This window comes from Mustela putorius, unplaced genomic scaffold, assembly GCF_011764305.1.
Source record: "Mustela putorius furo isolate JIRA1106 unplaced genomic scaffold, ASM1176430v1.1 tig00000407_pilon_pilon_pilon, whole genome shotgun sequence".
Classification (NCBI taxonomy): domain Eukaryota; kingdom Metazoa; phylum Chordata; class Mammalia; order Carnivora; family Mustelidae; genus Mustela; species Mustela putorius.
Window position 1 is genome coordinate 17,859,567 of NW_025421373.1, and position 23,680 is coordinate 17,883,246.

Genomic DNA, 23,680 nt, shown 5'->3' on the forward strand with positions numbered 1-23,680 from the left:
GCACTCGCACCGGCGGACGCGTGCCAAGGGTTTCGGGACTCAGGGGCCTTCAGCGGGAGAGAGAGATGAGGCTTGGGCAGCGAGAGGGATGCCCTGGATTCTCGCTTTCCCGGTCCCCGGGTCTCTGCCTCTGTTTCCCCCCCGGCCCCGAGGACGTGCCCTCAGAAGGGAAGTCGGGGTCTAGGGGTGTGTGTGGGGGAGATCGCGTCCCGGAGACACTGAACGCCCCAGGCACCCCTGCATTGAAGAACGAGCGGCGGTTCTGCCGGCTCTGCAGACTACTTTATTACTCTCACTAGGGTTTTAATTTATTGCTCAGCCTGTTGCTGCCGCAGAGTCACGGGGGGATCCCCAGATCCCCGACAGGGTGTCTTTCCCGGGACGCCCGCCCCCTGACCCAGCGGGGGCAAGCGCGGGTTTTCGGGATGCAAACAGTCTCCGACTTCGCGTGGCCGGTCCCCTCCTGAAGCTCACCTCAGGCAGTCGCGGGAAATTCCAGTCCACTCGTTAGCTTTTCCTCTGGCGGGAGGATCGGGATCGCCTTCCACTCCGGAGGCTGCCTTCTCCGGGCGAGTCCCAGGATAATTGCGCATTTCTCTACATTTAGTGCTTTGGAGATTTAGAGAGCGCGCTTTCATTTGTACCTCTTCTGCCGACAGCCCGTTTGTGTTAGGGAATCCTGTTCCCCCCTCCCCACACGCACACACACTCATTTTATTTTTAATAAATGATTTTAAAAATCAAAACAAACCTCTGAATCAGTCCGCCCAATTTTATGCTCCGTCTCCTCTGTGTCTGGGTTAGATTGTCTCTGCCAATCGATGGGAAAGAGTGTTTAGGGGCATTTGCAATTTCCTTTGTCACTTGCCACTCTGTGTGTATAGATTTTACATATCATTTGTTTACCAAATCAGTTCGTGTTTTCTTAGCCCAGGATTCAGGATTTGCATTGCTGGATTAATTAATGGCCCAGCCCTCAAAGGACAGCGTTTAGGGGAGCCACCTGATGCCGGGAGGGTCAGATCGCATCAGGGCACCACCCGGAGGCTGCTGTGACAGATCTGGCCCTCTGCAGGCTCTGAATTAACTCCAAGTACCTTCTGCCTTCCTAGGATGAAACACAGCAACAACAGCAACAGCAACGACCAGAACCCCGGTAGAGTCTGAAGAGGGGGTCGGGTGCCCAGCCCCTCTCTATCTCTAGGCAGCACAAGATACTCTGAGCCCTTCTCAGGGAGATTGTGTAGTTCCCCCCCCTCCCCCAGACTGCAGAGAATATCTTCAGTTCTCCTGGCCATCTGATGCCGACCTGCATTCTGATCTCCAGTAGTCTCAGGTTCCTTATTGGGTCTCACTGCTTTATTTATTGATTTCTTCCCTAGATTAAATCATGCTGCAATACAGCTGAGCGATCTGGAGTTTGTGGATGATCCTATTATCGCCTAATTAAAGTTCCCGCAGTAAGACCTTTTTGAAATGCCGTTTGTCCATGGTGGCTCCCTCTTCTTGATCCTTTGGTCTAGTTTAGTTGAGCTTTATTATTCTGCAATGTGAGCTTTAAATTCTGAGACTCTCAAGATTACTATGCAAGAGTTTGGAGGCCATTTCCGGTTTCATGGCAACACTGCCCTTGGCCATTTGCTGGCAAACTGGACCCGATGACCTCTGGTCCACCTCTGAAGAGAGTCTTCCAGGAGACTTCATCACAGTGCCCCTGCCAGCCAGACAACGGGCGGCTCAAAACCGATGAAGAGTTCTGTCTACTTCAGCAGATATCAGAGTCTATGGCATTCAACATTTCTAGAAAGTAACTAGTCAGGAGATATAGTTTGGAGACAAATTTAATTCTTGCTTGTACGTTTTACTTTATCATTTGTAAAGGTAACTTTGGGTGTCATGTCTCTTTCCACCAAGCTTTCAGCTGTAACAAGGGACAGTGAGGTGAGGTGGTAATACCATCGGAGACCTTAAGGGCAACACGCTTGCTCACGGATAAACAAAAGAAAGCCTCAAGGCGACAACTTTACTTCCTAGCGCAGCTGTTCTACTGGGTTCAAGGTGGTGTCTTCTATTCACCTTTATTACTGAACACGAATTTCCCTTATCTAAGTTTATAATACACACTGGCTGGCCGATGCTACAGGTGGCCTAGGATGTGTTCTCTCTCTTTGGAACAAAAGAACAATTGATAGGAAACCCTCTTGGTCTTCCGTGGTGTTGTCTTTGTTCTCACGTGAGCAGAAGTGGGTTAATAAGTGGAATTTGGAATAAGCAACCAATCCGTACATAATGGATCTTAGTAAAGTAAAAAGAGGCAGAATGTCTTTCCTGCTGACAAAGGTTCGATTGTGACTAATTCTGATGGAAGGACTGCAAACGAGTGATAAACACAAATGATGACATATCCTCATCACTAGTTAGGTAAGGAGAGATTTCGGCCAAAGAGATTCTAGTCCAGTTCTGTTTATGTTGAGTTATGAAAATGTGAATATATAGGTCTCCAAGATACTGTGTATATTTATATGGGTGGATATTTTGTTTTTAACATTGGTCTTCATAACTTTGGTCCAAGTAATTCTACTCTGAGAGAGAGTCATTCTTAATTTGCTAAGAAATAAGATTCCCAAGCCTCCCAGACTGAAGAAGGATCAGCGTCAGATTATGAGGGGCTTTCCTGGAAAGGCACCCAGCCATGCCTTTTGGCAATGGCCCGTTACATCTTCCTGGTTACAATAACACCATGTTGGGCATCTGCTCAGATTTCAAAAGACAGCAACTTTTCCACGTTAGCCCCAGTGCCTAGAACCTATCAGTGACTAAGAATTATTTTCGAAATGAACAAATTAAAAGTCACAAGCCTCCTCATCTTTTATCAAAAATTAATTCAGCTAAACTATTGTCAAAATTAACTATAGCTTTGGTCTCCACCAAATCTGGAAATCATTTAGTTTGATATCTACCACTGTCATGTATTGTGTCCTTTTATGTTTTAATGCAATTTAATTGAATATTCTTTAGATTGCTGAATTCTGCTATTTGGTGATCACATGCATTCTACTATTTAATAGTCTTTGTCCCTAATTTTATTAACCTCTGTCTTTTTTAGTGAAAGAAACTACCACATTTATTTGGCTATCCTCATGAAAATCTTTTCCCCTCCTGATTATTAAAGCTGCCCATTGCTTAACATCTTCTGTTAGATTTTTTCTAGTGTGGCAGATACTACATCCACTACTTCAGGGATAGATACACCTAAATTTGGTAGAAATTTAATTTCTACATGTAGGGTTATTGGAGGATTAAATCAGATAAAACATGTCAAAGATTTAGCACAACGTCTAGCCCTCTGTGGTAAAAAGTTCATTAGCTGCTACCATTTTTAGCATAGACTTTCTCTGGCTGAAACTTTTAAGGGATGGGGTATATTGACACCTGTTTCTTTTTCTTTGCTTGTAGCTAAGAGCTTAGATTTTCCTTTTCTAAGTACATTTGAAGTTATTTTCCCCTAAATACATTTTGTTAAAGTTGTTTATGCTCGGGGATTTAATATAAACGTAGAGACCGGCACTTGTACTATGCAACTCTTTTTACAAATTATTTTAAACAAAGTTAAAATAAGGTACAATCCATCATTGATCTCTTGGTGACCTCATTTTTCACACGTCTCTGCTCATAGATAGTTTTCCTTGCCCTTCTCCGAATTGTGGAATTGTAAGAAACCTTGAAGATCAAAGAATTGTGGAATCATTGCTTTTCACCAGGTATGAATTTAGATACATCTGGTTTCTAGAAATTAAACAAATTCTTTATTCATCCGTGGTACCTAAGCTATTTTCTTTTTAAAACGCTCTCACAGAAGTCCCTTTAAAATTTTTCCTAAATTGTATCTCCCAATTTCCTCTTCTTCACACACTTTTCCAGTCCTCTTAAACACATTTTCCTATTAATGGGTCATGATTCTTTTTTATGTATTGTATGCTGTCTTTCCCCTAAGAGCTTATGCATGTTTTATTTTGTTTTGTTTTTTAAATTGATCCTCTGCATTTTAATATATCCTCTTTAATTGCTAAGATACTGTTTAAGTACAAAACTTCCTGATTTTTCTCTAGCTAATTTTTATAGATGGCATTTGTGCTAACAGTCCATCAGAAGCACAACTCGTAAGGATATGTATCAAAAATTACATATTGCCGCCTACAATATCTCAAATTCACACTCAGTTTTTAAAAAATATTTGAATGAGTATCATTCCATCCAGGAGATTTGTTTATGAGCTATGTGTTAATTAAGACTTTACTTTTCCATCCTGTTTGAACTACAATAACTTTGACACTTACCAGAATTCTCAGTAAATTTCCAAACAAAGAAGTTTTTCAGTTATGTCATCATTTTTCTTCCATCCTGAGTGCAATTTGTACAGATCATTTAAAGTATGCAGAAGAATTTTTAAAAGTCACAAAACAGGAATCTAAGGATTTGAACCAAGATTTGACATAATTTACTGTGTGACGATAATGAAACCTTCTGGGTTTGTTCTTCATTTCTTCATCTGTTAAATGGGGATAAAAATGATTTTTCCCTTATTAGGAAGTTTTTTTTTTTTTTTCAGTGTGTATGTGTGTGTGCATGAGAGAGAGAGATAGTAAGAGAAACTCAAGTTAGGCTGTAATTTAAAGATCCAAAGAAGGAGAAGGAAGCTATTGTTTTTGACGACCTTTTCTGGGCGAAGTCTTGTATTAGTCATGCTAAGCATATGATTCCAATGAATAGTCCTATCACTCATGTTCATACAATATATATTGGAGAAAATTACTCAGTCCAAATGTCTAGCTTGCTTCTTTCCTCTCTACCTGGCTCCATTTTGCCAATCAGATTTTAAGATCTTGATTTTGTTATTTTTTATAGTAGCCTGTGCTTATTTGGGGGATGTGCAGCCTCTCTTGTATCTGTAGGAAATTGACTACATAGATAAAGAGACCACATGCATATATAATTATATATATAATATGCCATACCACACACATACGTGTGTGTGTGTGTGTGTGTGTGTGTGTGTGTGATCTAGAAGCCTTTTTAATGGCAATTCTTCAATTTTAGAACTGGGAGCTTTGTTTTTAAGGTTTTAACTTTGCTCAAATGCTTGTTGGTTTTTGGTTGTGTGCTTATCTTTGTACTTGAATTTTCCTATTTTTATGTGGACATATCCTGCCTTCAGTGGTTGCAAGAAAGGTTCAGGCTCTGTCGCAGCATGGTGTGTTAGTAGCCCATCTTAAGAGCTCAAAATATCAGTGTTCTTTTTGGGTGCACCTTGCAGCAGGATGTGGCATTGTTTCTCGGACCAAAGTATCCTCTGGCACTGGGGACAGATGTTTTTGCTGCCTTCTTTGCCACAAACGTTTTGGACTGTCTAGCAACCTGGTTCTCAGATGCCCCCAGGCACCACAGCAAAGTCATAGGGGCACCACGAGATATTTTGAAATTTCAAGAGAAACATAATGATATTCACCACGTGTCACACACCTCGAGAACTATCCGGTCACAGTTTCAACATCAGACTATGCCATGCTCCTTTAGTTGAGACCATATTTCTGTGAAGCTGGTATTTTGCAGTTTGCTATAAATAAAAGCGAGCGGCATGTGAAAATCAATGTGGAATAAGAAATAAGGATGACAGTGTCTCATCTGATTCCAAGATCTGAAACATAGTATAGTGCCCAATACGTTATGCACACCCCATGAGTAAATAAATACTCATGCTTGCTTAAGAATGAAATAAAAATATATTTATCTTTGAGTTGTATGTGTTCCCTTTTTAAGTGGCTGTTGTTAAGACAGTTACTTCAATTAGCTACTTAATAAATAGAGCTATTAGCTATTTCTTCAGAGCAGGATGAAAAAAAATTACCGAGACACCAAGAAGGGTATGAGCAGAAAAGGCTTAGGGATCTCTAAATTCTCCACTGTGGTCTCCCAATCCATTATGCTGATGCCCTGCCCAGAACTACTTCCCCGGTCTCTGCAAGTAGAGTGGTCCTCAAACTGTTTTCAACATTTACACCAGTGTGCAGCTGTGCTTCCCTCAGCTTGCTTCTCCTACCTTTTCTTGGTCTTTCAGTGATTCCTACACATTCCTGTACCACCATCAGTCTCTGGTTCTCCAAGGATAGTAAGAATTTTCAGGGGGGCATGGGGTGGGATGATGGTGAGGGAGGGTGCAGGTGGGAAGAAATAATGTCTTGTGTTGAGTTCACTGTTTTTATCTTATAAACCACAGGGGCAACTTTAGGTAACATTTTGGTCTAGATAAATTAGAAAAAAAATTTCCCTTTGTTATTTTGCAAGTATCCCCCTCAATTATTTCTCAGCCGTCCATTTTTTAAGATTATACCTGTTTTATCATAGTTTGCAGTATTTTCTTCTTCTTTTTTTCTTAGAGATATTTGCTACTTTACCGCAGGTATATTTTTATACAGAATAGATTATGGTTATTGTTTTTTGGCCAGTGAGGAGGGCAGAACTAAAGCCTTATGTTTCCTGGAAATTTTACTTTTTTTAAAGCAAACATTTTCTAAGTGATTTTCATCATTGCATTTTATTTTAGATATGTATCTAAAATAGATCTATATCTAGATATGTATCTAGATATAAGTAACTACGAAAATGATTTTTTGGCCTTTATCGCCACATTGGATATTGCAGTCATTTCTATTATCACTATGACAGAGTGGTTTCCTTATAAATATATTCCATACTCATTTTTGTGCACATTTCAGAAGAAATGGACTGTTTTCTTTTCTGGTATATCCCTAAGTACATATTTGCCTTCATAAACCTTGACATATAGTTAATGATCTTCTCTGGAAGTTTAAAATTTTTATAAAGTCATCACTCTTTTCTGAATTGAACTTTTTAATAAAATAGCTGTCCCTTTCTCTTTTCTCTTTGTCACTAAGAAAAAAAAAAAATAATCCTTCTGTCTTCATCATTTCAGGCTGCTGTAAGAGAATGCTGTAGACTGGACAGCTTAAACAACAAACATTTGTTTCCTATTGTTCTAGAGCCTGGGAAGTCCAAAATTAAGGCACAATAAGATCTAGTACCTGGGAAGAATACTCTTGCTGGTTTACAGGCAGGGGCCTTCTTGTTATGTCCTCACACGGTGGAGAGAGGAAGCAAGCTCTCCTGGCTTTCCTTACAAGGACGCTAATATCATGAGGGGTGACACCCTCAGAAACTAATTACCTCGCAATGGACCCACCACTGGTTGCCATCAAAGTGGGGGTAGTGTTTCAACATATGAACTTAGAGAGGACACAAACATTCAGTCCATAACGCATGCTATCACTTTGCCTTCTATAGTTCCTCAACTGGCTAGCATGATGCACAGGGAAAGCAGAAGAATTCAGCCATGTTTATCTGCTGCAACCAGTTAAGCAGTTAAAGGAAAATCAAATGAGGTCATATCTACATGACATAAAATAACCCATCAGAAATTTCAGTCAAACCAACTATTGGTCAACACACACACACACACACACACTCGGTGCACATCCAGTCAGGTATTTGGGCACACACAAACACAACCTGATTCATCCCAGGTTAAGGCAGATGGTCAAGCTAACTAAACTGACAGAATCTGGTCCTTGGCCAGAACTCTTTGCCCCAAAGTATGATGAGGTGAAGCATCTCTTCATTCCTTCTCAGAACGTTTAGCAGAACTACACCACTCCCTTTATATTGACCATCTAATCAACTTCCAGGAGTTTGACAAAGGAACTAATATATAGTAAAATCCCATTATAGAAATTAGATCTTGGAGTTTGTATTAATTCAAACAGGAGCTTTTCTGAGTTGATGATGAGCAGACAATATAAACTAGAAAAATAGTCTCTATAAAGTTGCAATGAGAAAAATGTAGAAAACTTAAGAAACAAGTTGCTTGAGAATATTCTTGAATTTGTTATTTTGCATTTTGTTGGTCTAATTAAAGTTTACATGCTAATTCAAAAATAACTTTTAAAATTTATTCTGTGGTTAAATTTTCACAATCTTGGCCCTTTCGCGGAAGGCAGAATGCCAATCCCATAGTTCTAAAATTAGTGCGGCATCTTGACTGATCAGAATTCTCCATTTCTTCACGCGGTTTTGCCCACAGCTACTTTAGAGATGGAAAACTACTGAACATACTTATTTAAGGAATCCTCAGATCCAACTTAAGTTTCCTTCTTTGTTTGGTATGATTGGTCATGCACTTGTGAACTGAAAATATAAATCAGTGAATACGTTCAAAATTTTCTAGGTGATGTTAGCTGAAGTATTCCCAAAGTGAGACAGTCATCTCGACAACAAGCCTCACTTGGCAGGCAGGGTTCCATATGTCTCATTTCTTGTTTAAATATTTGATTTCTTAAAGGACTGCTTCGAACAGAGCTGCTATAACTAGGGAAAGAAAAAGCACTCACCCGGAATGTAGTTATTAGGGAAACGACATACTCCTTTGCAAAGAAACCCTATTTTTAATATGCTTCGTGGCAGTCAGCAGGTGGGGGTGTGCCGGAGTGAGGTCATTGTTGTCTTTGAGCTTGTGATTCACTATTTAGCAAACAGAAGCCATGTCCTATCATTGTAGCACTACAGAAAAATAACTGTTTAGAGTGGTGAAAATCCTGTTTTTCCCCCTTTATTCTGAGGTAATTTTCTTTTCCAGAAATATGGATCTATAATAATAGATAATAAAAGCGGTGAGTCAGTAGCAAATCAAAGACCACTGGTTTTCTTTTTTTAAAAAACTAGGTGATTTGGGGTCTGTTTTTCTGGTGGTTCTTCAGCACATCTCTTTCTGTTGTCACACATGCCTTCCTGTTCTCTACAGATGGCAATATGGTGTCTTTACTGGTGACGGTTTTGTTTGGCCAATGCATGGTACCATGCTCTGCTGGCAAGTCTCATTTCAGAGGTGAGGAAGCTGAGACTCAGAGACAGGAAAGTGAATTGCTCAGGATCACACGGAGTTGGTGGCTTGGAGACCCAACAGGAATCAGAACCCACTTCGTCTGGCTCCTAATCACATTCTCTCTGCTGCCTTCAGAGCTCAACCCCTCCCCACCTGATTTCAGAATGTCTAATTTTGCTTAATTCTCGCTTTCAGCTTTTAATAGGATTTGACCCTAGAAGGGTAAGTGAGAGCGAGTTGATGCTCGAATGAACGGTGTAGAGAAAGTGATAAATGTATTGCAGACATAAATATGTTTAATTAGAGAACAAGGATGAACACCTATAATAGGAACTTCACTTACTATTTCCAAGGGAAGGTAAAGCAAAAGTGTAATTTTTCATGCTCTATTGTTTAGGAAATGAATTATGTATAAATTGTTCTTAAAATAGCATGGTAATTTATTAACATACTTTCAATGACTTCTGGGAGAGTGTTCTGAGACACAAAGGCTATGTCTGTATGCAATCATGAAATTAACCATTTTAATGTAGATTGAGTTTTTGGCGGGACATTCTTATTGGGCCAGTTTGGAATGACAGTGATACAGATGAACTATTTTCTTTATCTCTTATTTTGTTCTATAGAAACAAACAAAAGTAACTGGATAAAACACCATGTAATTGATGCTTACCAACGTGCTTTAAATAACCTCTCTGGGACTGGTTCACCTTTGTTTTCATTTTGTTTTGTTTTGTTGGTTGGCTTGCTTTTTTCCAATCTCTCCATCTCTCTCTCTGGCTCTCCCTCTTTTTAGTAAATGTGAGGCATGACATAGAATTTGAAATTTTTATGTGGTTTCCATTTTTGTCAATGCATTCCTACCCATTTGTTATTTACTTGGCGATCAAAAGGGTTTTTATTGCTATTCAGGTGATTGTGTCAATAAGCATTAGTTATAAAATTACTAATTTTCCAGGGTTCAAAAAGTGGAATTCCTGGAATATTCCCCAAAGCCATAACATGTAAGAACTCAAAACAGTCAGTAAATTATTAGTAAGTATTATAACTCGGTAAATATTGTTATCTGAATTGTTCTGTGTGGGGGGGAGGGTACAGATTTATGAGAAATATGAGTTCAAATTAGGAGGATAGAAGACACACATAATATACCTTCACTGTAGAACAAACTTAACATTGAAAATTTGACCTAGTATCACCATTTTTAAATATCCAGTGAATATCTTCTGCTACGTTAGACTCTAGCTTTCTAGCTTTCATACCTTTCACTGGAGGTATAACCAGAGCTATAAGCTGTTTCAAGGTGATTCTACTAGAACTTCTTTCATTAGGTGTTAGAATGAAGAATATGATTTTTCACACTGTTATTTGTGACAGACTGTTTCAGATATGGGTTAGTCTATAAAAGCCCCAATATAAGATCTGATTTATTTCAACACTGTAAAACAGTGCTCATACAAATTAATTTCATACACATTATTTATGTATTAAATCCTCTAATATTTCTAGAGTTCTAATAATCTAAACTTTGTGTCCTTTATCCCTCTAAGATAACTCAGTGTTTTATATTCGGAATGACAAGACTAAAGAACATTTGATAAAATAAGTTTTATGTGTTATTTATGAGAAAGACACTTAAGGATTTAAATAAGCCTCTAAAATATTTACATTTTTACTTCTCACTTTTTGTTTTACACTTTTTTTTTAAAAAAATGGGCTTTTCTCTTCTATTTGATGTAGATTTCAAACTTTAGATTTATAGTTCAACACCTCGCAACAAATTTTGTAAATATTCAGTGGGGGCTTAGTCTTAAAATATAAACATTTCTTGCTATTGAAGCACTGAAGAAAAGCAGAACCCCTCATTTATTATAAGACATCCAGAAGACTAAAGAGATTTTGAACTTTTTTTCTTTTTTCTGGAACATCTTCTTCAACAAGAAAAATGAAATGTCATCGTGCTAAGGTGAATCATAATAAATGTTATGTCTTGTCTGACACTGAAAATAAATCCAAGTAAGTTTGGAGAAATATTGGTGGCTTTTTCCCCCATAGAGGTTTAGATCAGCTTTATAAATTAAACAGTATGCGTTGACAGCTCAGGGGCAGTAAGTAAACCATTCAGTAGATAATCTCCATAGAAACCAAACAAGTTTAACCATTTCAATCGAAAATCACATTTCTGGGCTCAGTTGTTGGATACAATAATGGCAAGTCCTTCTCTTCAAACTGATGATTAGCAACAAAGGCACTGCGAGATATAAAGGAAAACCTTGTAAGTTAGGAAACCGAACAAAGGAGCATAGATTTGTTTCTATGTTTGTGTTTTGCTGGTGTACTTGGTTGAAAAATGTCTCCCTGCCCCCCCACCAAGTTTATGTCTACCTGTAACCTGTAAGTGTGACTTTATTTGGAAATAGGGTCTCTGCAGTTATACTCAAATTTGAGGTCCTAGTGGGTTAGGGTGGACCCTAAATCCAATTGACTTATAATAAGAGGGAAGTTTGGACACAGAGACGCAGCCCCAGTGGGGAGAAGGCCACTTGAAGACAGAGGCAGAGGTTGGAGCCATGCAGCCACAAGACAAGGAGCACCAAACTAGAAGCTAGTGGAGGCAAGAAAGAATTCTTTCCTAGAGCCTTTGTCGGGAGCATGATCCTATTCTGCCACTGACCTCCAGAATCCTTCACTGCAGTGTTATCTAGTCTGGGTTGGCCAAGTCACCGCTATAAATTTTGTTGCATTTTCTGTCTTCACCTTTCCTTTTCCCATCACTTGTCATGGGTACCACCTTTTGTTCAGAAGTGTGCCCTTGGTAGTCAATACTGATTTATTAAATAATTCATTAGCAATTGTGATGGTTAATATGGGTCTGCACTTGACTGGGCTAAGGGTACCACATTTTAGCTGATAAAACATTATTTCTGGGTGTGTGGGTAAGAGTATTTCCAGAAGAGATTAACATTTGAATTGGTGGACCGAGGAAAGGAGGTGGACTCCCCGGGGCAGGCAGACCTCATATAATCCTTGGAGGGCTGGAAGAGAACAGGAAAGCAGAAGAAATACACCTTTTCTTTCTGCTTATCACATCTCCTCCTCTCCTCAGAGGAGAGCACATCAGTGCATTTGGTTCTTGGGCTTCTGGACTTGGATCAGAACTTATGTTATCAAGTCCCTTGGTTCTCAGGTCTTTGCATGTAGACTAAATGACACCTCTGGGTTACCTGGTTGTTCACCTTGCAGATGGCAGATGGAATGAGTGAATTAATTCCTACAATTTTGTTTCTCTCTGTATCTCCCATGGGTTCTATTTCTCTGTAGAATCGTAATATAGCATTAAAAACACACTAGGAGTAGTTTTAAATCTTAGGAATACAACAATGAATAGGATGGCCCATGCTTTCAAGGCCTTACTGCTTTGTAGAGCAGACTGACACAGAAATTGGCAGTTCTGATTCAGTGGGATAGAGCTTGGATGGCAGTGGAGAACAGAGGGTAGCAGCAACCTCCATCTTGGAGGAGCTGAGCTTTAAATACAAGTAAACCCTCTCTGTTTTTCTAGCTAACCTGCAATGGGTAAGTATATTAAAGATTCCTTATAAAGAAATACAAATTGTTATTAGGCACGTTGTCTTCTTTCTCCCAGATGCACTAGAATTTTAATAAGTATGAGCTCAGAATTATAAAATTTTAGTCCTTAGAGTTGGTCATGGGAGATTCAGGTTTTTGAGAAATGGAAGTTTTTTAGTGCTTCTAAATAACTTGAAATCAGTAACCAACTGATTTTGCCTTTTGTGTGGCTAGTACTTTTTCTATCTCTTTGTTGAGAACTCATTATTTCCAGGGCACCTCGGTGGCTCAGTAAGTTGAGTGGCTGTTTTCAACTAAGGTCATGATCCTGGAGTCCTGGGATTGAGCCCTGCATGGGGAATCCCTGTTCAGTGGGGACTCTGTCCCCACTTTCTTCCTCTTTCTTTCTCAAATAAATAAAAAAAAAATCTTAACAACAACAACAACAAAAAAACAAAAACCAAAAACAAAAACAAAAACAAAAACAAAAACCAGCTCATCATTATTTTCTCCCTGCATTTGGTGAGAAACAATTCTGGTAGAGCCTTAACAAATATCCATTAGGTATCACTCTATGCTAGATCTAGCATAAATCACTGGGAACATACCAAGCAACAGAAGAGAGAAGTTTGCTGTCCTCCCCGAAGCCTGCTGTCCTGGGAAACATAGGAATCATATTTCTCCAATCACTTAGGTTTTCATCCAAAGTACTCCCAAGATTTTCTAGAGGTATAACCAGAGGTATCAGCTGTTTTAAGGTGATTCTACTGTAACTTCAGAAATGACTGAAAAGGAAAGCATTCTGCTTGTTTTTGTCTACTTAAGAAAGCAGTGGCCTGAGATACTCCTCTAACCTCCAAGAGAATTTAAACCAAGTAATGGACTTGGTTCAGTGTGTAGATATTTTTACCTTTGTAGCTGCAAAAAAGAGACCCCAATTAAATGCTCAAAAGCATTTAATTACTTTCCTTTGAGACTTTAACTTTAACCGTGTTTATTACTCTTAAACCACTCCAGAGGGCAATATTTTTTATTGGTGACAGATTGCCCAAACTGTTACCAATGACCTAGTCTCCCTCTGCAGACATGACTGCATTTTGCTGAGAAGTGCTTTCTTGAATGAGGAGAAAGTGTGTATCTGTATTAAGGCAAGTGCTCTACACTTCATTATTACACATATGGATTATGAATTCACACAGAGCCATCATGTAGACATCAAAAATCTCACTTGAAATCTAGACATTGGACAGAGTTCAACAAACACAGGTTTTTTTTTTTTTTTAATAAATGTTTCCTTTTTTTCTTTTTTTTTAATTTTTAAAAAATTTTAAAGTAAGTTCCACACCAATGTAGGGCTTGAGCTCACAATCCCAAGATCAAGAGTTACACACTCTACCAACTGAGCCAGCCAGGTGTCTCTAAACACACACAGTTGAATGGTTTAATTCTTAGAATCAGTTCCTTCCTATGGGGTCTGTTGTTGGTAGGAATTTTGTATTCGGTATCTGAAGTTATTCAATGATGTGATGTGGGGGCTTAGGAGGAAAGGGCTATTTAGGAGGCCTAGATTCAAAACCGAGTGTCAGGAAAAAAAAAAGGGGGGGCCTATTTTTAACTTTGTAATCAACTTTAGACCCATCACTGACCTTTACACCTTGGTTTTCACATGGATTAAACTGTACTATTCATAGCTATGTCTGTGTGTGGAGTTTTGATGAGCACCAGCCCGTGGAAGATAAGGGTTAATTATTGCTGTCAAAGGTAGCGGGAATATCCACTGCCTTAATAACCACATTTTATTATCACTGCCTTTTCTTAGTACTTCATGAGTTGGTGATCTGTGGTTTAAAGGACTTGAGTCAGAATAAAAGTTTAGTGTGTCCCATCAGTTAAGAAGCAACTAATGACAGATTGGGTGAAAAATAATATTTCTGCCTTATCTCCTTGTATATAATATATGTAATTATGTGTATATGTATAAATATATAATCTTTTAATTATTAACATTTCAAAAGATTATTTGGTGCTTGATATCAAGGAGTCCTTGCAGGCACCTGGCACAGGAATGTATATAGAGATAACAGTTGATTTGACAAACTTTTTTTTGAGGCAAAAAATATGCCTAGTTCTGGCACGTCAACCTCAATCAAGGTTCCTCCCTCCCCTTTATTGGATATGTATTAAAAAGAGGAGAAAAAGGAGGAAAAAAGAAACATAGGGAAACTCCATATCTAAACCATTCTAATTTTCAATCCCAAACACAAAGATGTTTTAAGGGCGTGTTTGTAGGAAAATTAAATGGCCCTAGATTGTACATGCTTAACCGATCGCAGAGGGGCCAGAAGTCTTTTATACGTAGGTGTGGTCAATGGTGAACTGCATGGCCACTATGAGCCTGTGGGCATGCTTATGAACCGAAGAATATATGAAGGTGAATGCATTTCTTTGTAACTGAGAAGCTAATAGGTTATGATTCTTAGAGCAATTAGATCAGACTCAATAATGTGTTTACCAAGGGTTACATTTTGTGACAAGGACAGAATTCTGGACGCTGTGTGTTTTACTTGGATCTGTCGGTGCTTCGCTGATATGTTCACTTTGTTGGAAACTCAACTACGAGGGAGCAGTGAGTTAGATCAATTTCACATGCCATCCAAAGCACAGATTGTGAGATCTTCCTCTCTGTCTCCCTTTCTTTCCATACATACGCATGTGTGCAGCACACACATACTCAGTCCACCCTGTAAATATCACAGGTTAGAAAGAAATCTTTGCTGCTTTTTGGAAAAATATAAAGACACTTCAACAATATATACAAATAGTATTTATATTTAAGGGTCTACTTATTTAAGGGTCTACTAATGTTATCAACTATGTTTTAGATTTTTTAAGGTGTGTATTATGACCTTCTCAAGGTTTGTGTTTAATTTTCCAATAACAGAAGATAACAAATATACCAGAAAATATAATCAAATCTGGGCTCTTACTCTAATTATCTAAAATGAAACTTTGTTTACTTTACTTTGGGAACAGATGTGATCCATCACAGTAGCCCATAAATAAGGTGTCCAACTGTTTGGCTGATCAATGAATATAAGTTATTGAAAAATAATGTAATCCCAAGGTCACCAAGGAATTGAGCTTAGTGTTATTTTAAAAGGAAGACTTTCCATTCTTAGAAACGTATGTATGTATTTAAGAATGAAGGGTTCTATTCTAAATGGAATTTCTGGCCCCCAAAGGCAGGTTTGTGTTTATTCATAGAAATAAATGATACTTCTTAGATTCTTTTTATCTGACTTTCTGCATTGTCTTCATTAGGGACCGCTCTTCTGGAAATCTCACATAATCTGTGGTAGTTAAAATATGTTCACAAATCATCTGTTACCCTCTTCTTCAAAATGCAGAGACTAATTACATTCAGTGACTCACTTCTGGCAAATAGAATTTGGTGGAACTGACTAGGTCAGACTTCCAGGACTAGTCCCAAAAGACCTTGTCAGTTCTGCCTTGCTTTTTCTTGGATCTTCCTCTCCCTGGAAGCTAGTGGCCATGTTGTGAGCATACTTCAGCAGCCTGTGAAAAGGCCCCTCTGGTGGGGAACTGAGCTTTCCTCAACAACTCGTTGTTGTAGTACAACTTGCCAGCCAGCCATGTGAAGGGGAATTCTTATGAGAGATTTCTTCAGCCCTAGCCAACCACAAGCTGACTGTGCCCTTGGATGATGTGTTGATTATAACCTCGGAGAGACCTAGGCCAGAATCAGCTAGGTTAGCTTGTCCTGAAGGCCTGACCCACAAAAACTGGATAATAAATGCTTATGGCTGTTTTAAATCTCTAAGGCTTAGAGTAATTTGTTAATGCAATAATAGATAACATTTACTTATTTATTGATACACATGGGAGGTTGGTAGGAGGGAGAAATGTTTATCAATAGTAGAATGATTAATTGTGGGAGACCAGCAAGAAACGTATTTCGGGATGGAAGGCTTTTTAAATTACAACCAGAAACCTACTGCCAAATCTGTTTGTTGTGTGTGACCTGCCCTTCCTGTTTTGTGCGTGGCTGTAATGCTTCCATGGATAAGATAAAGAGTAGGCAGAGTCTATACGCTTTTCAGGAGCCTATGAAAATACACAAAAATTTAAAACAAACAATAGTAACAGAAAAACCCTCTAAAATTATATATAAAAGAAGTAGAGTTAACTATTTTTACAAATAACAAACTTAAAAAAACGAGAAGGAAATTACAAAATAGAAAGTAGTTATTAATATCATATTTACAGAATATTATTCATCAACTGCAACTCAAATAAACTCTTCTAACTATGTAAAAACTCTATTTAAGGTAGGATGTGGGACCAAAATAAGAGTTCCTGAGGCCCTCAAAGATCCTAACACCTTTGTGTTTATCCTTCTGTGGCTATCCCTGGAATGAAAAATAAATTATATTTTTGTTATACAAATTGAACGTATTTACTTCTTTTTTTTTTTTTTTTTTTTTTTTTTTTTTTTTGGTAGCTGCCAATAGAAACACCCCTTCAGGAGGAGAAACTCAGGATTTTATGAATGGTAGTTACTTAAATGATTTATCTGAGTAACTGTAAAAGAAGTGCTAAAGGAAAAAAACCCAGAAATTTCAATGAAGTTTAAAATTTTTTCTTCTTTCTTTTTCTTCCCTCCTTCCCTCTCTCTTTCCCTTTTTTTTTTTTTTTTTTTTCTTTTCCCTTCTTTAGATGGTTAAGGAAAACGTTTTCTCAATCTTTTCTGGAGCACATGGCAAAATAAGGTAAAGAACACTTGGTATAAAAGTTTTAAAAAGGCAGAAAATGAATATCTTGGGCTGTCCTCTTTTGCTGTTTTATTTGTTTTACGGCCTGAGGTGAATTTTTCACTTTTTGTAATTTTTTTGGTCTACACAGTGAAAAAATAATGGCCCATATTTTTATAGGGTATTGTATATAATTTTTTGGTAACATCTTCCTCTGAAGATAAAAAAAAAAATAATGTAACATAATGCAAAATGTCTTCATAGGAATATTCCTGAGGAGACTGTTCTCTCCAAGCCACATCACAGGGTCTCTGGCAGAGGAACAGGATGTCATCGAAGTGTCAGCCCGGCATCTACTTGACCATAGAGTCCTGTAGTGCTTACCTTTCTTTATAGTCCGATCACAGAGAAATGTCCAATTTTAGATACTTTTTTCCTTCTGTTCTTCCACAACTGAAATGGAAGTTTGGTGAAAGATGTGATGAGTTAAAAGAACATCAGCGGCCGGATTTGACTTTTGAGGAACATGAAGAAATACATCTTGTGCAGACAAGTCGGAGTTTGGGGACACCAAACAGATCTGTGTGCCCACTTGAGAAGAAATTCTATTGCTGTTCAGAGAGGATGTGTGTGCTCACCAGGCCCCTGTAACAAATCTGCTGGTAGCTGTTTCCTGAGGAATGACAGCTTCCCTTTGGCTGTCCACTAAATTCTAGTCTTCTTAACAGGATGCGTAAGGTCATAGTGTAGCCCTTGGTTTGTAAGAATTTCCAATAAAAAGGCAGCTCTAAGGCCAACTGTTACAAGATGAGTCATTGAGGACTAGATTTCTCAGGCCCTTCCTGCTTTCCTTTTTTTTTTTTTTTCTTCTTCTTCCTTAACAATCCTTGAAGCTAAGGGTAATATCTGACACTACGTTCACTGGGAAGAATCTGAACCGCTGATGTTCCTTTTAACTGTATGTTACGATTTGGTTAAATTGACATTTGTTAAGTGAAGGACGGGGTGTGGGTTGGTGAACCGAAGTTCAACAACAGACCACAAGAGAAACCAAAATAGGAACATTTATTACTCATAGGTCCTGGAGGAAGTTCACAGCCTTCCTTGAGGGGCCACAGGGGAGATCAAGGCAGAGTGCAGCGAGAAAGAGAAAGAAAGAGAGAGAGAGAGAGAGAGAGAGGCAGGACCTGGAGTGCAAGCCCTACATGGGTCCATGGGTGGGGTGGTGGGATTCCCTGAACTAGGGCTGGATAGGTCAATTCAAACTGAGAGTGGGGTTTTGATTAACCCCAATGGGGGTCTTGCCTAGGACTTGCATGAGGCCTACAGGCGCTGGAGGCAGGGGAAGATTGTTGATCTCAATGGTGGTTGGGGAGGTCATATCAATACTTAAGATTTGCTTGTGATTCTGCAGGCTGTTATCATGCCATGTGCCTTTGTGAAGTGGCTGATGCCGGTTTAAGGTTCCTGCAGGCCACTTGGCCAAACAAAACGGATGCCGAAGCAGCATCACCACTGGAGTAACTTGGCTAAACTTTTCTGACACTGTAGAAAAAGAAGACATGTAGAAGAGATACTCTGAAACAAATAGGACCAGGATTCTTTTCTAATTGGATATGATTAGAACAGATAGATGGTCAATAAATGTAACTAAATTAATACATGGGTGAGGTAGTAGAAAAATTGGTTTGGGTCTAATGCTAGCAGTTAAGATCACTGTTCTTGTTCTAGGTGTGAGTCAATTATGAACTTGATTTTATGGGATTTTCTGTAAAACTGTGTATTTTGTAGCGAGAGGAAGTAAAAGAGGAAGGGATATGCAGTAGGCAGAATTTTAAGATGGTCCCCATGATTCCTGGTGTCTGGTATACGTGTACTTTCTCTCAATTATTCAGTCATTACTGTATGTACTACTGTAAGGGGATTTTGTTGGTATCCTTTAGGTCCTAAATCTGTTGACTTTAAGATAAGAATATTGTCAAGGTGGCCTGATCTAATCATATGAGCTCTTTAAATCTGAATGTAGAGTTCAAAGCTATTTGAAGCAGAAGACCAAAATATGGCTTGCCTAGAGATGGAGGAGGTCATGTGTAAAAGAATGGAGATCGTCTAGAGCTGCTTAGAGCAGTTCCTAGCTGCTTTCTTTAAGGAAACAGGGACTTAAGACCTATCTCTGCAAGGAACTCTATTCTGCCAACAACAAAACATGAGTATGGAAGTGAATTTTCCCCCAAAGTCTCCAAATGGGAACAGCCTGACTGATACCTTGCTTTCAGATCTGTGATATCCTGAGCAGAGGTATAGTTCCGTGGTATTGAACTTCTGACCAAAGCTGAACTTTATAAAAGGGTGTTTTCTTTAGTTGCTTAAATTTGTGGTGACTTCTGACACAGCAATAAAAAAACAAACACATGATGAAATTAGTGTCACATTTGTTTTTGACTTTAGTTAATGGCCATGGCAAGAAAGAAGAATGAGCTGATTCTTATTGCTTTTGATACACTGGTACAAAATCATTTTTATTTACATATGAATTAAGGCTGCCGGGTTCCCTAGCCACTAAGAACAATGTATATGACTCTTTGAGTGCTCCACTAATCTCTCTGCTCTGAATGCTGCCTAATTATTGGAAGGAAATCCAACATCTTCTAGGTGGTCTTCTCTGCAAATGTTTCTGAAATACCACAGCATTCTGGATGTGTAACCTTGTCATCAGGTGATTGGTAGAGTGTCTTCCCCACACAGAGCCTCAGGACATCTTCCTAAAATCCACGTTCTTCAATCCCATCACCTACCTTTGAGCTGCTGATCTTGGATCATGGGCATTGATTGTTAATTTCTTTTGGGCATCTGACTTCCATGTTGCCTATGGAACTGCGTAGTCTGTTGTTGATTCAATACTATGCTCAGACCCTGTAGGTAGTGACCTCTGGCCAGAGGTATCAGTGATCTTTCTCTGGGAGTTCTTATGATGTGCCACTGAATTTTGCATCTTGTCTTTCTGTCTCTGGCCTCTAGGAAACAGTCTATCCCCCTTAGGTAGAAATATTTTTGTTTTTGTTTATGAAAGGAAAGGCAGAAGAAAGGAGGGAGAGGAATAGTAGAGCTTTGTGGACCAATAGGGATGAATTCCGGTCATTTCTTCGGTAGTCTAACTTTCTCAGAGTGACAGCCTCTTCAAGAAGGTGGGGAGGGAGGGATTGGGGTGGTCGAGAATAGACATAAGTCATTCCTACAACCAACCAGTCTCAGTTGCTGAGTCTAGTTCCCATTTGCTCTTATTCATGGGGATTTCTCTCCCATGCCTTGTGTTTCTTTCTGAAATACATTCAGACATGCTTGGCTGGGTCTAGATTTCTAGTATGGGTCTCTGTTATCAGTCCTTGCCCATGAACTTCTGGTTCCGGACAAACCAAGGAGGTAATTGGGCACTTATTTAAGGGTTCCCAAATACCTTCTTCTTCTTTTTTTTTTTTTTTTAAATTTATTTATTTATTTGACAGAGAGATAGAGCACAAGTAGGCAGAGCAGCAGGCAGAGAGAGAGGGAGAAGCAGGCTCTCCACCGAGCAGAGAGCCCAACTCGGGACTTGATCCCAAAACCCCAGGATCATGACCTGAACTGAAGGCAGCCGCTCAAGCGCCTGAACCACCCAGGCACCCCTCCCAAATACCTTCTGATAGGACTGTTTTCTCTAAAAACAGAGAGAGGGGAGGTAGGGAAGTAGTGTGAGGGGTGGGGCTCCCTAAATATCCTAGCAGGCAGCCCCAATGGGTGAGGTGCAGTCCAGCTGGAACACTTACAACTCTTGTTTAAAAAGCATCTCTGTTCTTGATCTGTACAAAAGTAGCTAAAAACAGGGCCTACGCCTAGTTCCCCCATGAGATGGGAAGGGCTGTGGGAATTTAAATAAACTTGATAATTGTGATATACATATGCTTACTAATGATTTCCACCAGACTGCCCTTCTTATCTTCTAGATGTACACTTCTGCACAATCAGTCAAGGACAGATTAGCATCTCATTATAGGTTCCTTTCTGTCATGACAATTAGCCAGAAATAAAAGTTTTTTTGTGTTTTCTGTTTTGTTTGTTTTTTTGTTTTTGTTTTTTTCTAAGAAAAGGGCATCTAGAGTCAGGATTTACATTGAGTGTGTATAGTTGCTCCACTGGGCATCTGCTGTCTCTGTAAGTGTAAGTAACCTCCAAGAATTTACACCTGAGAGTAAACCGTCACTGCAGATGAATTATCTGTTAAATAAGGGGGAAAGGAGGCTTAACAATGAAAGAACAAATTTAACCATGGTGTACTCCTGAGTGCTTTTGTGGGAAAAATAAATATCACAGGAAAAAGAGATAGAAATGAGTTATGGTAGAAAATAAATACTACAATGACCTTTCAACTATCAAAATGTCTCTGGTTTAAGAAACAGAGAACTGTTTAATGTGTCCACTGTCTCGAAAGCTTTTATTTTTGTTTTGTTTTGTTTTTAAAGAACACGTTTATTGAGATACACTTGACGCATTATTTCGGTCATGTAGACCTGTAACTGTACATGGTACCCTTAAAAGCAACTGAGAGACTTAAAATTGTCTATATAATTTTTTGCCTTTCCCCTGGAAGATTATTTTGGGTAAGGACAGGCTTTTGTGTCTTGCAACTACATCAGAAAAATGCAGAAAATATTTAAGCAAATGTTAATTTCTCGATGCAGTTAAGGTAGCCTCATTGTCTCTCTTTTTAATTATTCATTAGGCTGAAAAAGTTAAAAAACAGTATGAAGTGCCTAATGACATTACTATTTTTTTATTGTTATTATTGGAAACAACCTTGTGAAGAATTTTTCTTGGCTTTCTTTCAGCTTTTCTTTCTCCCTCAAAATGTATGTCATAATTCATGCCTACACATACATATGTGTTATCAGTTTGAACTGATTACACACTCTGCAACCCACCAGATTGTGCTGGTCCCATCATACCACACATACCCCTTTATCTCCCTTACTAGTCAACATCCTGGCGGGAGAAGTTGTAATCCCCCCACCCCTCACACACACACACACACACACACACGCACACACACGGTTGTCTCTGAGCCAAGAGAACTGGTGATGAGGTTTAGAGTTGTCATTTAAACTTCTGCATCCACCATTTTCCCAGACAGTCCTCACGTTTTGAGAAAACAAAGGTACTATGTCTGATTTCTGCTTTAGGGGTTCAGTTTGATAAAAATAAATCATCTAATCTCGCAGTTCCACTGAAAGGGTAAGGGAAAAAAATAAGCCTCCCCTCCCCCATCACTCATGAATCCAAGAATATTAGTGAGTGTAGTTCTGAAGGAAAAATACCCCTTTTTTTGTCATAAGTTCCAGAATCTGGTCAATGTAAAAATAACTCTATAACTCATGTGACTCTTATCTTAAGCAATGACAACATTGCAAGGTGTTTTTTTTTTTTTTTTTAAACAAAACACTTATACCTGATTTCTAAATTATTCGACATGGGTCGAATTTATTTTGTGTGGTTTCGTGGTTCCACGGGTCCTTCTCTTGTTTTACACAGTGTTGGCGCCGTGTCACTGAATGGGACTGAAAATGCTCCATCCTTTGCTGTGATCAGTGTCTTGCCATTAATCACTTCCTTGTCCCTTCACTCCCCCATCACTTCTTCTGGCAATACCTCAGGGTCTATGTCAATCGTCCACACCCGTTAGAGGATCTCATGACCAAGGGCTTCGTGTGGGTGGAGTCAGGGTCCAGCCGGAAAGTAGAGACGGACTTGAATATTTGAAACAAGGAAATTTAATGTGGAAATTGATTACCAAGCACTGAAAATCCACCTGAAAACTGCCCGGGAACTCAGGGATAAGCAAACACAGGAAGCTACTTTGCCCCTAGGCTGGCGGGACAAAGGCAGGAGGGCTGGTGCCAAAACAAGAGACTGCTGAGGACTCGATTGAAGACAAAATAGAGTCTGGATAGGCGCAGGTACCATTACAACCTTTAGTAATGGCACCTGGGACTCCAACCTTCCCAGGCTTTGGTAGTCTGTCTACTCACTTTGTTCAGTATGACGTTTTTTTTTTTTTTAAAGACTTATTTATTCATTTGAGAGACAGAGCGAGTGAGCATATGCACGTGAATGAGGGGAGGGGCAGAGGCAGAGAATTCTCAAGAAGACTCCCACCACCCATGATCGTGACCTGAGCTGAAACCAAGAGGATGCCGCTTATCAACTGAGCCACCCAGGCAAGTGGCCCGTTCAGGATGGCTCTTAAAATTATTCTCCAGATGTCTTAGAATTCCCTATCCTACCCCTCATACACTCAACGTGTCAAACTTAACTGCCCTTTCTGTCACCATGGATGTGGTGCCTCTCCTTTCCT